General features: G+C 39.0%; 1 protein-coding gene and 1 long non-coding RNA gene across 2 annotated transcripts in view; both read left to right on the top strand.

Moving 5' to 3' along the window:
* Positions 1-19,482, top strand: part of LOC106086636 (uncharacterized) — a 308,384-nt gene that overhangs the window by 131,985 nt on the left and 156,917 nt on the right. The gene's annotated exons all lie outside the window — the stretch shown is intronic.
* Positions 12,046-12,844, top strand: LOC106086639 (uncharacterized). The gene is made up of 2 exons (XR_009398282.1): positions 12,046-12,156; positions 12,407-12,844. It is a non-coding gene; the product is annotated as an uncharacterized LOC106086639 (long non-coding RNA).

The following is a 19,482-nucleotide window of genomic DNA, read 5'->3' on the forward strand; positions in this document are numbered from 1 at the left end:
AACTAATAGAATAGTTTGCTCCATTGCAATGTTTTATACCAATCGCCATAGTGATTTAGAAAAAAAACTAAAAATGTGATTGTAAATATTTACAGATAACGATTTGCTTAGGCATAACATACATTTAGAATAAATGTGATAATTCAAGTTTAGCATTTGTAAACAAATGCAACTTTGCACTTTATTCATTGGAAATTATTGAACAGACAAGGCTTTAAGTCTGGGAAATTTACAAAATATGTTCTATAGCACAAGTGATAACATTTGCATAAAGATCATGCGAGCAGCTCTCAAAGACAACTGGAGGAATTATTTCAAGAAAAGTGCATGTCTAATGCAATATTGGGAATTGGTGTATATTGTATGTAAGAGTTTATAAAAATTATGCAAATTTAATATTCCATAAAGGAAACGAGAACACTTCTATCGGGCAGGCCGATTCAACGATTTTAGGTAATATGACAACGATGCAAATTCAATTGTCATTGCTCCCAATTCATGATTATCTGTCATCTATTGACCTCCTGGGCTTAACTCGAAGAAGTCCAACAAGCTTACAAGTCGCAAGAGGTACACTCACTGACTCCAGTTCTACTAGAATTCTTTAGAGTACACCTCAAAGCCAACATGGTCATTTAGTTTGGAAGCTGCCATATGATAACTGCCAAATGACTCTATCAGGTATAGAGCTACAGTACTTTTTATCAAATACAGGCCCATACAACGGGATATCCGTCATGGTGTCAACAATAACACAATGCCCTTAACTGATGCATGACCAAAAAGAAAGCTCCATTATCCTCGCCACAGTGGTAGCAGTAATTTGGATAGACGCAATGATAGCGCACTATTAACAGTGATTCTACGCCAGATCCACCACCGCGGAACCGCTTTCGAACTACTTCATTTAATATTCATTATACGTCTACTCCCCTATCCACTATACATTATGATTAGGGAATGGTAAGTCATTTTTCCTGCCATTACATCGTGGGAGCGTACTTCTTATGCGATTGCATCATCTGCCGCATCAAATCTTGTATACCCCTGCCAGCTTGAGCAAATACGGCGTGATTATACCTAATGCTTTCCCAATGTTCGCACTTAAGAATAAGTGTTCCACACTGTACATTGGAACCAAGTTATGAAGTTAATACTCTTGCACCTCTTGATAACTCCGATCACTGAATTGTTTCAGCATCTTTTTCGTATTCTGCTCTTCGTACTGCTTCGAAAATGCACGTTGGGCTGAGCTCAATGGATTCAGCATTTCAATTAGAAACTATGTCTTCTAGATGACGATATTAATGCTACTGCTGAAATGATTGAGAAGATAATTTTAAATGGAATGAGGACATTTATTCCAGTTAAGACTATAACGGCTAAATCAGACGAAAAAAGTTGGTTTAACCAGACGAGATGTTGTCAGATCGAAAGAGGTAGCATTCAGGAATTGGCGTTTGGATAAAAATGCCAATACTGAACTGCTGCGCAAACAGGCCAGATCTTCGTGTGCCAATGTACTTAGGCGCAAAAAATTTCTTTACGAACAGCGTCTGCGTACGAAGGTTCTTGATTCTACACGAGAAAGTAAGAGTATTTGGTCGTATGTGAAAAGAATAAAGGTGAGTTCTTCATCTATTCCAACTTTTGTTTAGGACGATCAAAAGTTCACTCACCCGGTTGAAAAGGTTGCGAACGTTCAGCCAATACCCAAAAAGGGTGAAGCAAAAAACCCTGCGATTTATCGGCCAATTGCGATAAGTTCCGCTCTCTCCAAGGTCATGGAGAGCATGGTTAATCACCATCTTGTGAGGTATTTAGAGTCTAATGGCCTTCTTAGCGACCAACAGTATGGGTTCCGCAGAAATCGCTCTACGGGTGACCTCAAGGCACTTCTGTCGGAACGTTGGAGTCGCTCAATCCACCAGTTTGGTGAGAGTAAGGTTGTGGCTCTGGATATCTCCAAGGCATTCGATAGGGTCAGGCACGGTGCACTACTATCAAAGCTTGTCACGTTTGGTGTCGGTAATGGCTTCGTTCGATTTATTTCGAGCTTTCTCAGAGATCGCACTATTCGAGTCGTTATAGATGGGTTGTCATCCAATGAGCGCAAATTGACAGCAGGTGTACCCCAGGGCTCTGTTCTTTCTCCTTCTCTTTTTCTAATTTTCATCAACGATCTGTTGGGTCAGACAAATCGAATCCGATCTACTCATTTGCAGATGGCAGTAATCTCTGTCATTCGTACTCATTCAACCATAGGCTGAGTCTTCGAGTGATTGAAGACAAGAGGCGGGTTATGGACGATACACTCTGCCAGGATTTGCTGGCCATTGCTGAGTGGGGTCGAATGAATCGAGTAGATTTTAATGCACGGAAGACTCACTGCTGCCTGTTGTCACACAAACGATTCGCTGACCCATTACGATCATCTTTGTCTATCAACGGTGTAGATGTTGAGCAATCAGAAGCTCTTGATGTTCTGGGCATGAAAATACAAAGTGATGTCCGTTGGGCTAAACATGTATTGGAAGTGTCGAGAGAAGCATTCAAGTGTTTAGGCTTCCTTAAACGGTGTAAGAACTACTTCACTCCGTCTGATCTTCTTAACATCTACACCACTTTCATAGGGCCGAAAATGGACCACAACTCAAATGTATGGGCTGGAGCTTCAAAATCATCGCTGGAGCTACTGGACCGTGTACAGAGGAGAGCGATGGCGTTGATTGGGGACAGTGGGGTGTCCAACTCTATTGCCTCCCTTCATCATCGTCGCAATGTGGGTTGTTTGGCGCTGTTCTATCGGTACAATCACGGTGTGTGTTTGTCTGATATTTGTCTTCTTATTCCTGATGTAAGGATGTATGTCAGGGATACTAGACATTCCAGAAACTCACACCCGTTTGTAATTGATTGGCCAGCGGACAGCACAATGCATTACAGAAAGAATTCTTATTTCGTCCGAACCGTTCGTATGTGGAATCGACTTCCGGCTAATGTTTTTCCCACCCACTTTGACATCCAAGGATTTAAGACAAATATCAATAAGCACTACATCCTTTGGCCCACTATGCGTCGTGTAGTAAGTAAATTGTTAATGAATTTCTACAGTGCCAAGATTTTCCAAATCCTTTATGATTGATGTAAGATTTACATTTTTTATTGAATCTTCAATATACCTTCAAAAAAATAAAACTACTGTGTTTTCCCTAAAAGCGAGAGAGCTGGCTGGGTAATGTATAGCAGTTTCAATGGAATGGCCAGATCATAATGGCTCAATCTGTTTGTTAGTTCATACAAGTGAGCAATAGAATTCAATTATTTGATTAAAAAAAGCCGCACAATTGGGTTGCCAAAAAAGTAATTGCGGATTTTTCATATAATTGGCGTTGACAAATTTTTTCACAGCTTGTGACTCTGTAATTGCATTCATTCTTCTGTCAGTTGTCAGCTGTTACTTTTAGCTTGCTTTAGAAAAAAAGTGCAAAAAAGTATATTTGATTAAAGTTCATTCTAAGTTTTATTAAAAATGCATTTATTTTCTTTTAAAAAATCCGCAATTACTTTTTGGGCAATCATATTTTTAGTTAACAGATAGCCATAATGCATCATATTTCACTTGTTGGGATCAAAATGTTCTTTTAACTTATTGCTTGGGACAGTCTAATAACCATAAGTCTACGAACAAACACCGATTAAACATAAATTCATTAGACCGTTAATATTTTATTCGTCACAATATTATTGATAATGATCAGCCTTCCTAACATTGTGAGAATTCCAAGAATTGGGATCAACAAGTACAAATGTAATTTCAACGAAACAATTTATACTCTGCCGACTGAGGGGAATCACATTTACACATGGTTAAATTATTTTTGCATTCGTAATATAAATTTAGAAATGCATAATTTAAAGGTCTCAGGTTCGGCCTAGTCGAATAGTAAATGCCCATCAACATAGATTAAACTTCAAATTTATACAATGGGACTTTGTTATGTGTAAAGCTGATTTAAACATATTTGGGGCAGCTGTTGGTTATAAACAGCTAGTGTCCGACGTTGGCGGTGAAGAGGATACCGCAGAACTAATCCCTGATGATGGTATAAAATGTTTACCTCCTAGTCAGAATGAGGTCCAAGTAGCAGTGATCCGCCTGAAGAACAACAAGGCAGCAGGAGCCGACGGGTTACCCGCTGAACTATTTATGACCGAAGGCGACTTATCTACGCAATCTGGCTAGAAGAACGCATACCCGATGATTGGAACCATAGCATACTATGTCCCGTACACAAGAAAAGAGACAAGACGGAATGTGCCAACTACAAAGGAATAAGTCTCCTCCCCATCTTTTACAAGATACTCTCGAGCGTACCATGTGAAAGATTAAGACCGAAAGTCAATGAGATAATTGGAGCCCTATCAATGCGGCTTTAGACCTGGTAAATCCACCCTAGACCAGATATTCACACTGCGCCAAATCCTTGAAATGACCCGAGAGGAAAAATCAACACCTTCCATCTTTTTGTTGACCACAAAGCTGCTTCGATACCACTTTATGTTCAAAGCTTTTTCAAGCCATGTCTGAATTTGGTATCCCTGTAAAATTGATAAGGCTCGTTGCTCAGTAAGAATAGGAAAAATCACTCCGAAAGAATACCAAACGAGGTTTCAGACAAGGAGACAGCCTATCGTGCAATCCCTTTAATATCCTGCTAGCGAAGATTATACGAGATGCAGATGTGAATAGATACGGCACACTGACCACAAGAGAACGCATGCTACTCGCCTATGCCGACGATATCGATATCATAGGTCGGTCACCGGAAGTAGTAACTGAAGCCTTTGAAAGAATCAAAAGAGAGTCAGTGAAAATGGATCTGGAAATGGATAATTTCAACTCCCAAAACGCCTTGTATAACCGAGCAGATAAAGAAAGTGGAGAAAGTTGGAAACCACAACTTTGAGATAGTCAGCAACTTTATCTACCTCGACACCGCTGTAACCGAAGCGAATGACACCAGTTTTGAAATAAAGTGGAGTATAATACTGCCAAACAGATGCTACTTTGGATTAAGTAGGCTGTTTGGAAACAAGGCCACCTCTCGACACACGAAGATTACACTATACAAGACACTGATACTACCCGTGCTGTTATATGGTTCTGAAGCATGGGTACTTGTGAAAGCAGATGAGGTAGTGCTTGGAGTATTTGAGAGAAAGATTATTCGTAAAATATATGGACCAGTTTGCGTTAATGGAGAATATAGGCGACGTTTGAACCACGAGCTGTATGACGAAGATAGCATAGTTACACGCATCAAAATACAACGGTTGCGTTGGCTAGGTTATGTTGTCAGAATGGATGAAGAAGCTCCGACAAAGAAGTCTTTTGAAGGCAAACACGGTGGTACACGCAAACTGGGAAGACCAAAAGCCCGATGGAGAGATCAAGTTGTGGGAGACACCTCGTAACTTAGTGTCAGAGATTTTAGAATGAGCGCAGAAGATCGCGGTGCTTGGAACGCTATTCTACGTTCGGCTAGCGGAAGAAATATTCTGTAATAGCCAAATAAAGTAAAGTAAGCAATCTTTACGATGATAGATAATTGAGGTTCGACTGAAGAAGTCAAAATAAATTACAATCAATTTCTAAGACAAAAGGTAACCAAATTGAATTTTATATTCATCCTCAGTCGTTTTATTTGAATAGTTTGCACTCCATTTCCCTTACATTAATTTGTTCTTATTAAGACATTATCAAACAGATAGCAATTTATAAACCAATTGCCATTAAAATGTTTACGAACAGATTAAAAATACCTTAAATTCATACTAAACACCTCATTACAATAAGAATATCGTAACTATTTTCAACCTACTCGCAATGAAAGTGTTGTTGAAATGAATAAACGATTGGCTTCCAAGCACAATCGCATATTAATAAACCTTTCAATGGCCACTAAATCATGTGAAAAGTGACAGCCATTAACATTAAATAGCCATGCATGTTTATATCTCGGAGGAGTTGAACAAGAACATCTAATCGAATAAACAGACTGTATAAAAGATATTCTAACTAGCTATAAATTCTAAATAATTTAATAAATTTTAGATGTCGCTGCAAGCATGTGGTACGTGTTTTTTTTTCTTTAACATGAACTTCTAAATAATCCACATTACATGTACATGCATCAAAACTAGGTGCTGCCCAAACATAATGCCATTTAACATGGCCAAGAATAAATTATTAATTCCCCACAAATGTGGCTTAAATGCATCAACAATTATTGCCGTGAGAACTTTTTAGTGCAAGAGCAAAGGCAACGAAATCATAGACAAAGATTTTTGTTATTAGTTTAGTATATGGTACAGAATGGTTCTCTTGTTGGTTGGGTTATTGGATTTATTTATGGTACACTCAGAAAAAAATTAAAAAAAAAATTATTTAAAAAAAAAAAATATTTATCCCTTCTTTATTGAAGAAGCTAGTTTTGCGCAATGCTCCATTTTTTTTAACAATATAGGTATCAAATTAAAGGTATTGGAGGATAGAATACGAATATGTTATTAAAATTTGATTCTAAGTACCCATCGGACCGCCCCAACCCCAAAACTCCCCCAAGCAGACATATTGGATGTTCATTTCAATATGGGACTCAAATGAAAGGTACTCGGGAGTAGATTTCGAATCTGGCATACAAAATCTGGATCGAAGTATAGGGGGTCACGCCACCCCTCAAAAACGCCATTAGACCCATTATGACTAGATGATACTTGGCTGAACCGATTTTCTTAAAACTTTCATAGATTGTTTACGTTTGTCTGGAAGGATACATAGGCTATATAATTTTTAGTTATCGGGTGGAACCGGGAGAGAGAACGTTACCCTAAGGAAGAACATTATCACCAGCTACCGAGGAGGGACAAAGTCTCACACATCAATGAGTGCTTTCCAATTCAAGTTTAAACTCAATGATAAGGGACCTTTTTTCATAGCTGAGTCCGAACGGCATCCCGCAGAGCGACACCTCTTTGGGGAAAATTTTTTATATGACCATGCGTGGCATTGTTCTTCGCAAATGTCGCCAACATTGAGAGGGCGACAACGCTTTGTCCGATGTTCTCGCCAGGATTCGAACCCGTTCAGCGTCATAGGCTACAATGGCACGAATTCGATATCCCCATCCTAAAAAGATATAAGAGGGTTAAAGAAGGTGCAGCGGAGCGGGCCCGGTTTGCCTAGTAGTCCTATATAATTTAATCTTTCAAAATGACATTTTGTGGCCAGGTTTTCCCATTAGTTTTCAAACAAATTTGAAATCTAAGTCGGTTTAGTCACTTCTACACCTTAAAGTAATATTTAATAGGTCATGGAAGTCGTATTTTCTATCGGTCAATTTCTGATTTTGGGTTGTGTTTTTGGCATAAGGGGGAGAGTCGGTTCCCTTCCGATACCGACAAATATAGCCTACGTTTCCTTCTTGACCAACCTACACAATATGTGAAAATTCCGAGAAAATCCGGTCTGCCGTTTTTTAGTCTATAGGAAACAAACCAAGTCCCATATATCCGTGATTGGTTAATGTGCCCATTTTGGACGTTTTTGTAAGGGTAGGGTGACCCCCTATACTTCAACATGAATTTCTATGCCAGATTCGTCATCTACTCCCGCATCCTTTTTATTTGATACCCATATTGTCCTTATAGGTCGCCTTTTGATTTTGGGTGGTGTTTTTGGGGTAACGGCGGAGGGTCCGCCCCCTTCCGTTATCAATAAATTATAAAGCCTATTCCTACTTCCTGACCGTATTCCTAATCTACTCCCGAGTACCTTCCATTTGAGTCCCATATTGTCATGATCGTCAAATAAAACTATTTAAAGGGGTTTTGGGGCTGGGGCGACCGCCCCAGGTACTTGGACCCAACATTTATTATGAAATTCGTACTCTACTCTTGAATACGTTTCATTTGAATTCCATATTGTCCCGATCGGTCCACTTTTATTTTTATACCCTCCACCATAGGATGGGGGTATACTAATTTCCTCATTCTGTTTGTATCTACTCGAAATATTAGCCTGAGACCCCATAAAGTATATATATTCTTGATCGTCGCGACATTTTATGTCGATCTAGCCATGTCCGTCCGTCTGTCCGTCCATCTGTCTGTCGAAAGCACGCAAACTTCCGAAGGTGTAAAGGTAGCCGCTTCAAATTTTGCACAAATACTTCTTATTAGTGTAGGTCGGTTGGTATTGTAAAAGGGCCATATCGGTCCATGTTTTGATATAGCTGCCATATAAACCGATCTTGGGTCTTGACTTCTTGCGCCTCTAGAGTGTGTAATTCTACTGCGATTTGGAATTAAATTTTGCACGATTTGTTTTGTTATGATATCCAAGAATTGTGCCAAGTATGGTTCAAATCGGCCCATAACTTGTTATAGCTGTCATATAAACCGATCTTGGGTCTTGACTTCTTGAGTCTCTAGAGGGCGCAATTCTTATCCGATTTGAATGTATTTTTGCATGAAGTATTTTGTTATGATATCCAACAACTGTGCCAAGTATGGTTTAAATCAGTTCATAACCTGATATAGCTGTCATATAAACCGATCTTGGGTCTTGACTTCTTGAGTCTCTAGAGGGCGCAATTCTTATCCGATTTTCCTGAAATTTTGTACGACGGATCCTCTCTTGAACATCAACATACGTGTTTATTATGGTCTGAATCGGTCTATAGCCCGATACAGCACCCATATAAATCGTTCTCTCTAGTTTACTTCTTGAGCCCCCAAAGGGCGCAATTCACATTCGAATTGGCTGACATTTTACACAGGTCTCCAACATATAATTTAATTGTGGTCCAAACCGGACCATATCTTGATATCGCTCTAATAGTAGAGCAAATCTTTTCTTATAGCCTTTTTTTGCCTAAGAAGAGATGCCGGGAAAAGAACTCGACAAATGCGATCCATGGTGGAGGCAGTGAGTTGTGTTAGGCCCTTCGATATCCCACTATAATTTTGTCCCAGATCGGATCAGATTTGGATATAGCTGCCATATAGACCGATCCTCCGATATAGGGTCTTAGACCCATAAAAGCCACATTTATTATCCGAGTTGTTGTATTTCGAGACATTGAGTTGTCGAGCCCTTCGACATCTACCTTCAATTTGGCCCAGATCGGTCTAGAATTGGATATAGCTGTCATATAGACCAATCTCGGTTTAAGGCTTTGGGCCCAAAAAAGGCGCATTTATTGTCCGATGTCGCCGAAATTTGGGACATTGAGTTACGTTAGATACTTCCTTCTTCAGTTTGATCTAGATCGATCCAGATTTGAATATAGACCGATCTCTCGATATAAGGTTCTGGTCCCATAAAATGCGCATTTATTGTCCGATTTCGCCGAAATTTGGAACAGTGAGTTGCGCTAGGTTCTTTGACAACATTCTGTAATTTGGCCAAGATCAGTTCAGATTTGAATGTAGCTGCCATATAGACCGATCCGCCGATTTAAGTTTTTGGGCCCTTAAAAGGTGAAGTGAAGACAATGAATTGTGTTAGGCCCTTCTTCAGCCCTCTTCAATTTGTTCCAGATCGGTTCAGAGTTTGATATAGCTGCCATATAAACCGATCTCTCGATTTAAAGTCTTTGCCTCACAAAAGGCACATTTACAATCCGATTTTGCTGAAATTTGACACAGTGACTTATATTGGGCTTTTCGTCATCCCTGTCCTATATGGTTCAGATTGGTCTTTATTTGGATATGGCTACCAAAAAGACCAATATTTGGTTCTACAAAATTGAACAATGACTTGGTCAAAATAGACCACTCTATATCCGTTTCGAGTTTGATCCAAATCGAACCATATTTCGGTAAAGCTGCTATGGGTGCATAAATTATGCATTTTTCACCGGATTATGGCGAAAGATGTTTTACATCTTTGGGTATCCAAAGTTCGGCCCGGTCGAACTTAACGCCTTTTTACATGCTATGTTTAATGCATGAATTTTTCTCAGTGCACTTAACTTCACTGAAGGTCATTTTCAAATCTTTCAGATTAAACCTCAATCGCCACATCAAATAATAAAGCAAAAATGATTACATCGCTTTTAAGTAGAGCTTATTTACTTGTATTTATGGGAAATTTTCATTTAGTTTGTTTATGGAATTGTGAGCAGAAACTAACGATTATAATTAGAGGTTACTTGTCATTTTGTTTGCACATTACAGATGGTGGCGTTGGCGGCACATGAAATGAATTTTAATATTACAAATGAATAGGTGTTTACCATAGTTGTAATTGTCCATTGTTATACCCCGCCCTAAGAAGTAGGGTGGAAACTTGTTATACACTGCAAGAATTGTTGTTCTAAGATATGAGCCAAAGGTCTCGAACTTAACGTAAAGATGGCTAAGTTTCCATCTTTTTAAGGAAACCTTTCCTTTGCCTTGGGTGAACGATTTTTACTTTATATTGAGGTTCTTTGTTCTTAAAAGATAGTTAAATAGATCCTCAACTTTGAACCCTGTTATCAAAGACAGAAATCTTTTGATGAAGTTAAAAATGTCTTTGAATGTTAGGAAACTGACTTTAGGAAAATGCAATGTTTTACCTTTGTTAAAGACACAGAATAGCCTGTTAAGCCCTTCGACATCTTTCTTCAATTTGGCCTTGATCGGTTCAGATTTGGATATAGCTGCCATATAGACCGATCTCTCGATTCAAGGTTTTGGGCCTATTAAAATCGAGTTTACTGTTCAATGACGCCGAAATTTGGGACAGTGAGTTAAGTTAAGCCCCTGGACATACTTCTGCAATATGGCACAGATCGGTCCAGATTTGGATATAGCTTCCATATAGAACGATCTCTCAGTTTTAAGTTTTGGGGCCATAAAAGGCGCATTTATAGTCCGATGTCGCTGAAATTTGGGACAGTGAGTTGTGCTGGGCCCTTCGACATTACTTTTCAATTTGGTCTAGATCGGTCCACATTTCGATATAGCTGCCATAAAGACCGATCTCTCGTTTTAAGGTTTTGGGCCCATAAAAGGCTCATTTGTTATCCGATTTCACCGAAATTTGGGACACTGAGTTTTGTTTAGCTCTTCGACATTTTTCTGCAACTTGGTCCAAATCGTTTCAGATTTGGATACAGCTGCCATATAGACCGATCTCTCGATTTAAGGTTTTGGGCCCATTAAAATCGCGTTTACTGTTCAATGACGCCGAGATTTGGGACAGTGAGTTAAGTTATGCCCCTTGACATTCTTCTGTCCAGAGTTGGATATAGCTGCTATATAGACCGATCTCACGGTTTTAGATTTTGGGGCCATAAAAGACGCATTTATTGTCCGATTTCGCTGATATTTGGGACACTGCGTTGTGGTAGACTCTTCGACATTTTTCCGCAACTTAACTCAAATCGGTGCAGATTTGGATATAGCTGCCATGTAGACCGATCCGATAATCCGATTTCACTGAAATTTGACACAATGACTTATGTTAGGCTTTTTGACATCTGTGTTGTATATGGTTCAGATCGCTCTATTTTTTGATATAGCTACTAAATAGTTTATACACAATTGAATAATGACTTGTACTTATTAGTATTTAGTCCAAATCGAAACATATTCCGATATAGCTGCTGTGGCGCATAAGGTATGCATTTCTTACCAGATTTTAACGAAAGGTGGTTTACATATATACCCGAAGTGGTGGGTATCTAAAGTTCGGCCCGGCCGAACTTAATGCCTTTCTACTTGTTTAGAGTACGATATAAAGTCCACCTGCTCGTCTAGTCCATCCATACCATCCGTATATCGGTCTACATACCTTCTTTTACCAGAGATGTTGTAGTTACAATCGATTCTATCAGAAATAATGATGCAGTACTTTTATAACTAACCTCGTATATGTCATCCTAGAATGTCATCATAGAATAGTATATACGAGAGTAAGCATTTTAAATAATTATTTGTGCATTCTACTTGCTATGACTTGCGATCATATACAATAATCATCTTAATGTGTTAAGTTTTTAATTAAATTTAAGTGTGATGTGTGAAGAACACATTAACAATTTTAGTACTTAGCGTACCTTATTCAGTGTTTAGTTTAGTTTGTAAACAACATACTTGCTGGTACGCTGTTGGTTACATTAGTCATCAGAATGGAAAATAAAACAAAAATACAAAAATAGTTGTAATTTAAAAATCTCGCATGTTTTCTATTTAAGAAACGGTTGTTTTCAAACTCTTTTCTTAAATTTTAGTAATTAAAGCCAACCCAGTGCCATACTCCTTGTCAAGTCTTACAAACATGACATTTGGCAACTAACAGTCATTTTATCATTAATTTCCTATTTCTTTGATTTTCTTTATTTCTTTTTAGGTAAATAAATAAACTGTGACAACCTCAAGCTGTTAACCAGGCCACCATGTCAGTCGGCACTTTTTTGGTATACCTAGCCGCCGGGCGTAAGTTTTTGCCAACACTAGACGAACCTTAAACAGTTCATGTTGTTGGCTAAAAGAAAAATGCAGCTTAAGCCTGAAAACCATTCAGGCTCAAACACTATATTGGTGATGCCATTGCAAGCAGATCATGTTTCAACGGCCATAGTACAAATGCATATCGTACACCAAAAAGGTTTCGCTTAGCTTATGCTAGTGTGGGAGTTGGACGTAACAGCCGGCTTCTTATGGTCACATGAACCCGCTCTGGTAATGAATAGATTTGAAGGAGTTGCAATTAATTGGTAACGTAGTTATAGTTTGTTTTCCTTTTATTGATTTTCTGTCCAATTATAAATTTTAGTCAATAAAAAGGGGGAAAAAAGGAATCCACATGCGGTCCATTTCAAAATAGGCAATACTAGCCAGACAACTCAAAAAAACATTTTAAATAAACCGCAAGGAAAGAACAAAAACCAGCCATACTGCGATTGGGATTAAGAAATCAATTGTGGAAAACACAAAACATGGGATAGGGCATGTCGTTATCTAATTATAACGAATATAGTTCGAGTTAACTAATCGGTACAAGTATCCGTTGAATGGAGGGGACGGGTTTTGATTTCGATCCTCAAATAATATCTACGTCTCGGAATAGGACAACATTATACCCAAAATTGATAAAAGTCTTTCAAGAGTCGAATGAAAATGTAATCCAAATGGCTGCGGTGGTTGCATCAGACCGTTGCATGTTGACCGCCCCTCCTATAGGTGTGGGTGCCTTAGCACCTATGTTCGAGAATAGTGCTTTAAGCGCACAACCAGTCATTAGACGAACGAATGCGGAAGAGACGGATAACCTAGAAGAATGCGCAGTTTGTCCACAACCTTTAAGTAATGGTAGTGTTTCCGATTCAGACAGTGCCACTGAAACAGCCATCGCAGCCGAAGTGAGAGATGAGGTCAGCGAGATGGCGGCAGTAGTGAAGGGGGGTTTTGCTAAGTTCACAAGACAAACGAGAAAGCAATCCGAAGCAGGGTGAAGGAGACTCAGGGGTATGCACCGTAAGAGCAAAAGTGCAGGATGCCGGTAGAGATAGAACCCAAAGAGCATAACACTTGGAAAACGATGAAAAAAGTACCGCTCTTTCAAGTACTATGGGAAGACCAAGCCTGTCCTCCCTCAATGAAGACTCCAGACAGTATTCTACGGAGGGAAGCAAAGTCGGAACAGGAAGCGCGCACGGTCTTTGAGCCTTCATGCACGACTGCGACTTCCAAAAGGAAACCACACTGCCATCACTGAAGAGGAAGATCATTGCTGAAAAAGGAAAGGAGTCGCCATTTTATGCCAGAGTGGCAAGGAAGCGCAACAGAGACGAACCAATATATATAGTTATCGATGTCAGCAGTGCATCCAGTAGGATTCCACCAGATCATAGGTCCCAAGTGAAGGATCTGGTTGAAGTCCGAAGAGGATCCACCCATACAAATCATGACCTGCTAGCATAGAGGGGATATCTTTATGTTGTGTTTTGCGTCAGCAGAATGGCAGGGCGCAAGGCTCGACCTGGTAAAAAGATGGACATCCAGCTCACAACGGCGACGGTCTTCATCAACAAATGGGGCAGCAAATTCGTAAGGCAAAGCATGGTGAAAGCTTTAGGCACGGAAAACCAAGGTTTGGTCGCAGAGAAATGTGTGCTATTACACAGGGAGCAGGGAGACGGAGGAAGTAACTCTCCTTGTGGTGGGCCTTGACCAAGTCTCCGTGACAAGTTTAGCAATATTAAAAGCATGGCGCTCTTCATATCCAAGACTATCTCTGTATATCCTCCACCAAACAATGGAAGTAAACTAATTTCGTCATTCCTTGCAATGCTTCTGGCGGATCTTCACTCCAAAATCGACAATTCTGCTTATTTACGTACCCATAGAGCCAAAAATGAGCTTCGTCTATACAATGGAAGGAGCGTGCGATGAACTTTCTTAGCACTCATTTTGATAATAAAATAAAATGTTCCAACAACTGTGCTTAGTATAGTTCAAATCGGTTTATAATCTTATTTAGCTGCCATATGATCCGATCTCCCGATTTGAGTTCTTCAGCTTCTAGAGGACGCAATTCTTAACCGATTTGACTGAAATTTTCAAGATATTGTTTTGGTATGACTTCCAACAACTATGCTAAGTTAATTTTATTTTTTTATGGCTTCCAACAGACATAAATTATTATACCCTCCATCATAGTATGAGGGGTATACTAATTTCGTCATTCTGTTTGTAACTACTCGAAATATTCGTCTGAGACCCCATAAAGTATATATATTCTTGCTCGTCGTAACATTTTATATCGATCTAGCCATGTCCGTCCGTCCGTCTGTCTGTCGAAAGCACGCTAACTTGTTTTGTTATGATATCCAACAACTATGCCAAGTATGGTTCAAATCGGTCCATAACCTGATATAGCTGTCATATAAACCGATCTTGGGTCTTGACTTCTTGAGCCTCTAGAGGGCGCAATTCTTATCCGATTGGAATGAAATTTTGCACGACGTGTTTTGTTATGATACTTAACAACTGTGCCAAGTATGGTTCAAATCCGTTCATAACCTGATATAGCTATTACATAAACCGATCTGGGATCTTGACTTCTTGAGCCTCTAGAGGTCGCAATTATTATCCGATTTGCCTGAAATTTTGTACGACGTATTCTCTCATAACCATCAACATACGTGTTTATTATGGTCTGAATCGGTCTATAGCCCGATACAGCTCCCATATAAATCGACCTCTCTATTTTACTTCTTGGGTCCCCAAAGGGCGCAATTCATATTCGAATTGGCTGATATTTTACACAGGTTTCCTATATAGAATTTAATTGTGGTTCAAACCGGACCATATCTTGATATCGCTCTAATAGCAGAGCAAATCTTTTCTTATATCCTTTTTTTTTTGCCTAAGAAGAGATGCCGGGAAAAGAACTCGACACATTCGATCTACGGTGGAGGGTATATAAGATTCGGCCCGGCCGAAATTAGCACGCCTTTACTTGTTAGTAATAAGAAGGCACAACAAGCCGATTACTGGCTTAGGTGAATGTCCATAGTAGCACGCGGCGGATTAATATTCGTACCGTATTTTCAACCTAACCTAACAGCCATGATAAATACTGTCAATAACTTGATATATCTCATGTATTTAAAAAAGTCATTCAAAGAACTTAAACAGTGGGATCCATGGTGGAGGGTATATAAGATTCGGCCCGACCGAACTTAGCATGCATTTACTTGTTCAAGATTGGAAAGACTAGGATGGACAAAGATCCTAACATTAAAACTTCAGGCAGTGAAGACTCAACACTGCCTAACAAACAGAGGGCCGACGACGAGACCATCACCGACTTTCTCAATGTTAGGAAGACTAGGATAAGCAAAGATCCTAATATTAGAATATCAGAATGTACAGGGACTCTTGTCCCAGCCTAAATACAACCTAACCATTAGGGAGGCGTCAATGGAACCATCATTAACTTTCTAAAATTCGAAAGACTTGGATAGGAAAAGGTCCCAATATGGACACATCAGGCAGTGCCTGTACAGTGCCGCCGGCAGAACGAAAAGGAAACCGACGATGAGACCATCACTGACTTCCAATAAGCCCATTTACTGAAGGACCAATCATTAGAATCTTCCAGATAAACAAATCTCCATTGTAGCGAGACGGCTACACACGCTCTGGTGGTAAATCAGCAAGGCAAGATTCATATTGCCATAATTCAGGAGCTATGGCCAACCCAGAACAAAGATTCTGGACTTAACCAGTCCACGGGATTTTGTTGCTCAAATGTCCTGCACTAGTTGGGAGCTATTTAAAGTTGGGGACCGATTTAGACCATACTTGGCAAAGTTGTTGGAAGTCATAACAAAACACTCCGTGCAAATTTCATCTAAATCGGATTACAATTTCGTCTAGCAGGGACTCAAAATGTCAAATCGGGAGATCGGCTTATAATTCAAATATAGGATATAACTCATATATAAATCCAGATCCATTTTCATTCCCCAACGACTTACACTAATTGGAATTATCTGTGCAGAAATTCAAGCACATTTTTTCATTCGTTCGAGCACTATTGGGATTTCGGCAGACAGATGGCGGACATGGCTAGCCATCGAGTCAGAATGTCGATATATTGGGTTGCCCAAAAAGTAATTGCGAGTAATTGATTATTCATATAGTCAGCGTTGACAAATTTTTTCACAGCTTGTGACTCTGCAATTGCATTCTTTCTTCTGTCAGTTATCAGCTGTTTCTTTTAGCTTGCTTTAGAAAAAAGTGTAAAAAAGTATATTTGATTAAAATTCATTCTAAGTTTTATTAAAAATGCATTTACTTTCTTTTAAAAAATCCTTACTTTTTGAGCAACCCAATATATACTTTGTGGGATCTTAGATCAATATTTTAAGGTGTTACAAACGGAATGACGGAATGACCCCTATCCTATGGTGGTGGGTATAAAAAATATTCCATGTATATTTTGTTATGTACTCCTTTTTATATCCTACACCACTACGGTGGTACAGGATATTATAACTTAGTGATATTGTTTGTAACACCCAAAAGGAGTAGACCCATTGATAAGTACACCGATCGACTCAGAATCACTTTCTGATTCGATTAAGATGTCCTTCTGTCTGTCTATGTTAATTTGTGTACAAACAACAGGTCGCAATTTTCAACCGCTCGTCTTCAAATTTGGTACGGGCATGTTTTTCGGCCTAGAGTCGAAGCCTATTGAAATTGGAAAAAATCGGTTCAGATTTGAATAGCTCCCATATATACGTTCGCCCGATTTGCAGTAATATTGCAATAAAATGGTCATTTGTTAACGGTTTCTCTCGAAATTTGGCAGAAAGGATTTTCTATTGACACTCGACATTACTGGCGAATTTCATAAAAATCGGTTCAGATTTGGATATAGCTCCCACATATATGTTCGTCCGATTTGCAGTAATTATTCAATAAAATGGTCTTTTGTGAACCGATTCTCTTCAAATTTGGTAAGAAGGAGTTTCTCTCGACATTACTGATGAATTTCATAGAAATCAGTCTAGATTTAGATATAGCTCTCGTACATATATATCACCCGATTTTCACTCCTAGAGCCACTGCAAGCGCATTTATAGACCAATCTTCCCAAATTTATGTATAGCACTTTGCTTGCCGACTTCCACAATACTCAGAAAGTTTGGTCGAAATCAGTTCAGATTTAATATCGCTCCCTTGTATATGTTCGTCCGATTTTGAGAAATATTGCAATAAAGAACTCATTTGTGAACCGATTTTCGCGAAATTTGGCAGAATGAATTTTCTTCTGACTCCTAATATTACTAGTGAATTTCATAGAAATCGATCTAGATTTAGATATAGCTCTCGTACATATATATCACCCGATTTTCACTCCTAGAGCCACTGCAAGCGCATTTATAGACCAGTCTTCCCAAATTTTTGTATAGCACTTTGCTTGCCGACTTCCACAATATTCAGAAAGTTTGGTCGAAATCGGTTCATATTTACATATAACTCCCTTGTATGTGTTCGTCCGATTTAGAGAAATTTTGCAATAAAGAACTCATTTGTAAACCGATTCTCGCGAAATTTTCTTCTAGCTCCTAATATTACTAGTGAATTTCATAGAAATCGGTTCAGATTTATGTATATCGCCCGATTTTCATTCCGAGAACCACTCCAAGTGCATTTATTGAGCAAACTTGCCAAAACTTTGTACAACACATTCCTCGACGACAACCACAATATCTATAAAGGTTGGTTAAAATCGGCTCAAATTTAGATATAACTCCCATGTATATGTTCGTCCGATTTTGAGAAATATTGAAATAAAGTGCTCATTTGTTAACCGATTCTCTCGAAATTCGGCATTCAGGATTTTTTTATGACTCTTAATATTACTGGTATATTTCATAGAAATTGGATCAGATTCAGATATAGCTGCCATTTACGTATATCGCCCGATTTTCACGTCTAAAGCCAGTGCAAGCGCATTTATTGACCAATTGTGCACAACCCTTTCCTTCTATGAGTGCCACAATAACTAAGAGGTTTGGTCAAAATGTAGATCCCATATCAACTGTAGTTATTAAATTTTGAACATATTTGATTTGCTCAAAATTTGATACGGGGATTTTAATAACCCTTCTGAAAACACCCGTCTATCAAAATTAGTTCAAAATTATATATAACACCCACTTTATGTTTATAGGTTAGGTATAGGGTATTATAAAGTCGGCACCGTCCGATTTTTTCCTTTCCTTACTGGTTTACTCTTTTAGTTTGTGCCTTTAAAAAGAAACTTAACTCTTTTTTATACCCACCACCAACGGATGGGGGTATATTCATTTTGTCATTCCGTTTGCAACACATCGAAATATCCATTTCCGACCCTATAAAGTATATATATTCTTGATCAGCGTAAAAATCTAAGACGATCTAGACATGTCCGTCCGTCTGTCTGTTGAAATCACGCTACAATCTTTAAAAATAAAGATATTGAGCTGAAACTTTGCACAGACTCTTTTTTTGCCCATAAGCAGGTTAAGTTCGAAGATGGACTATATCGGACTATATCTTGATATAGCCCCCATATAGACCGATCCGCCGATTAAGGGTCTAAGGCCACTAAAAGCCACATTTATTATCCGATTTTGCTGAAATTTGGAACGGTGAGTTGTGCTAGGTCCTTCAACATTCGCCGTCAATTTGGCTCAGATCGGTCCAGATTTGGATATAGCTACCATATAGACCGATCCTCCGATTTAAGGTCTTATGCCCATAAAAGCCACATTTATTATCCAATTGTGCTGAAATTTGGGACAGTGAGTTGTCTTAGGCCCCTAGATATCCTCCGTCAATATGGCTTAGATCGGTTCAGATTTGGATATAGCTGCCATATAGACCGATCCTCAAATTTAGGGTCTTAGGCCCATAATAGCC

The sequence above is a fragment of the Stomoxys calcitrans genome, chromosome 5 (assembly GCF_963082655.1).
Source record: "Stomoxys calcitrans chromosome 5, idStoCalc2.1, whole genome shotgun sequence".
In the NCBI taxonomy this organism is placed as follows: domain Eukaryota; kingdom Metazoa; phylum Arthropoda; class Insecta; order Diptera; family Muscidae; genus Stomoxys; species Stomoxys calcitrans.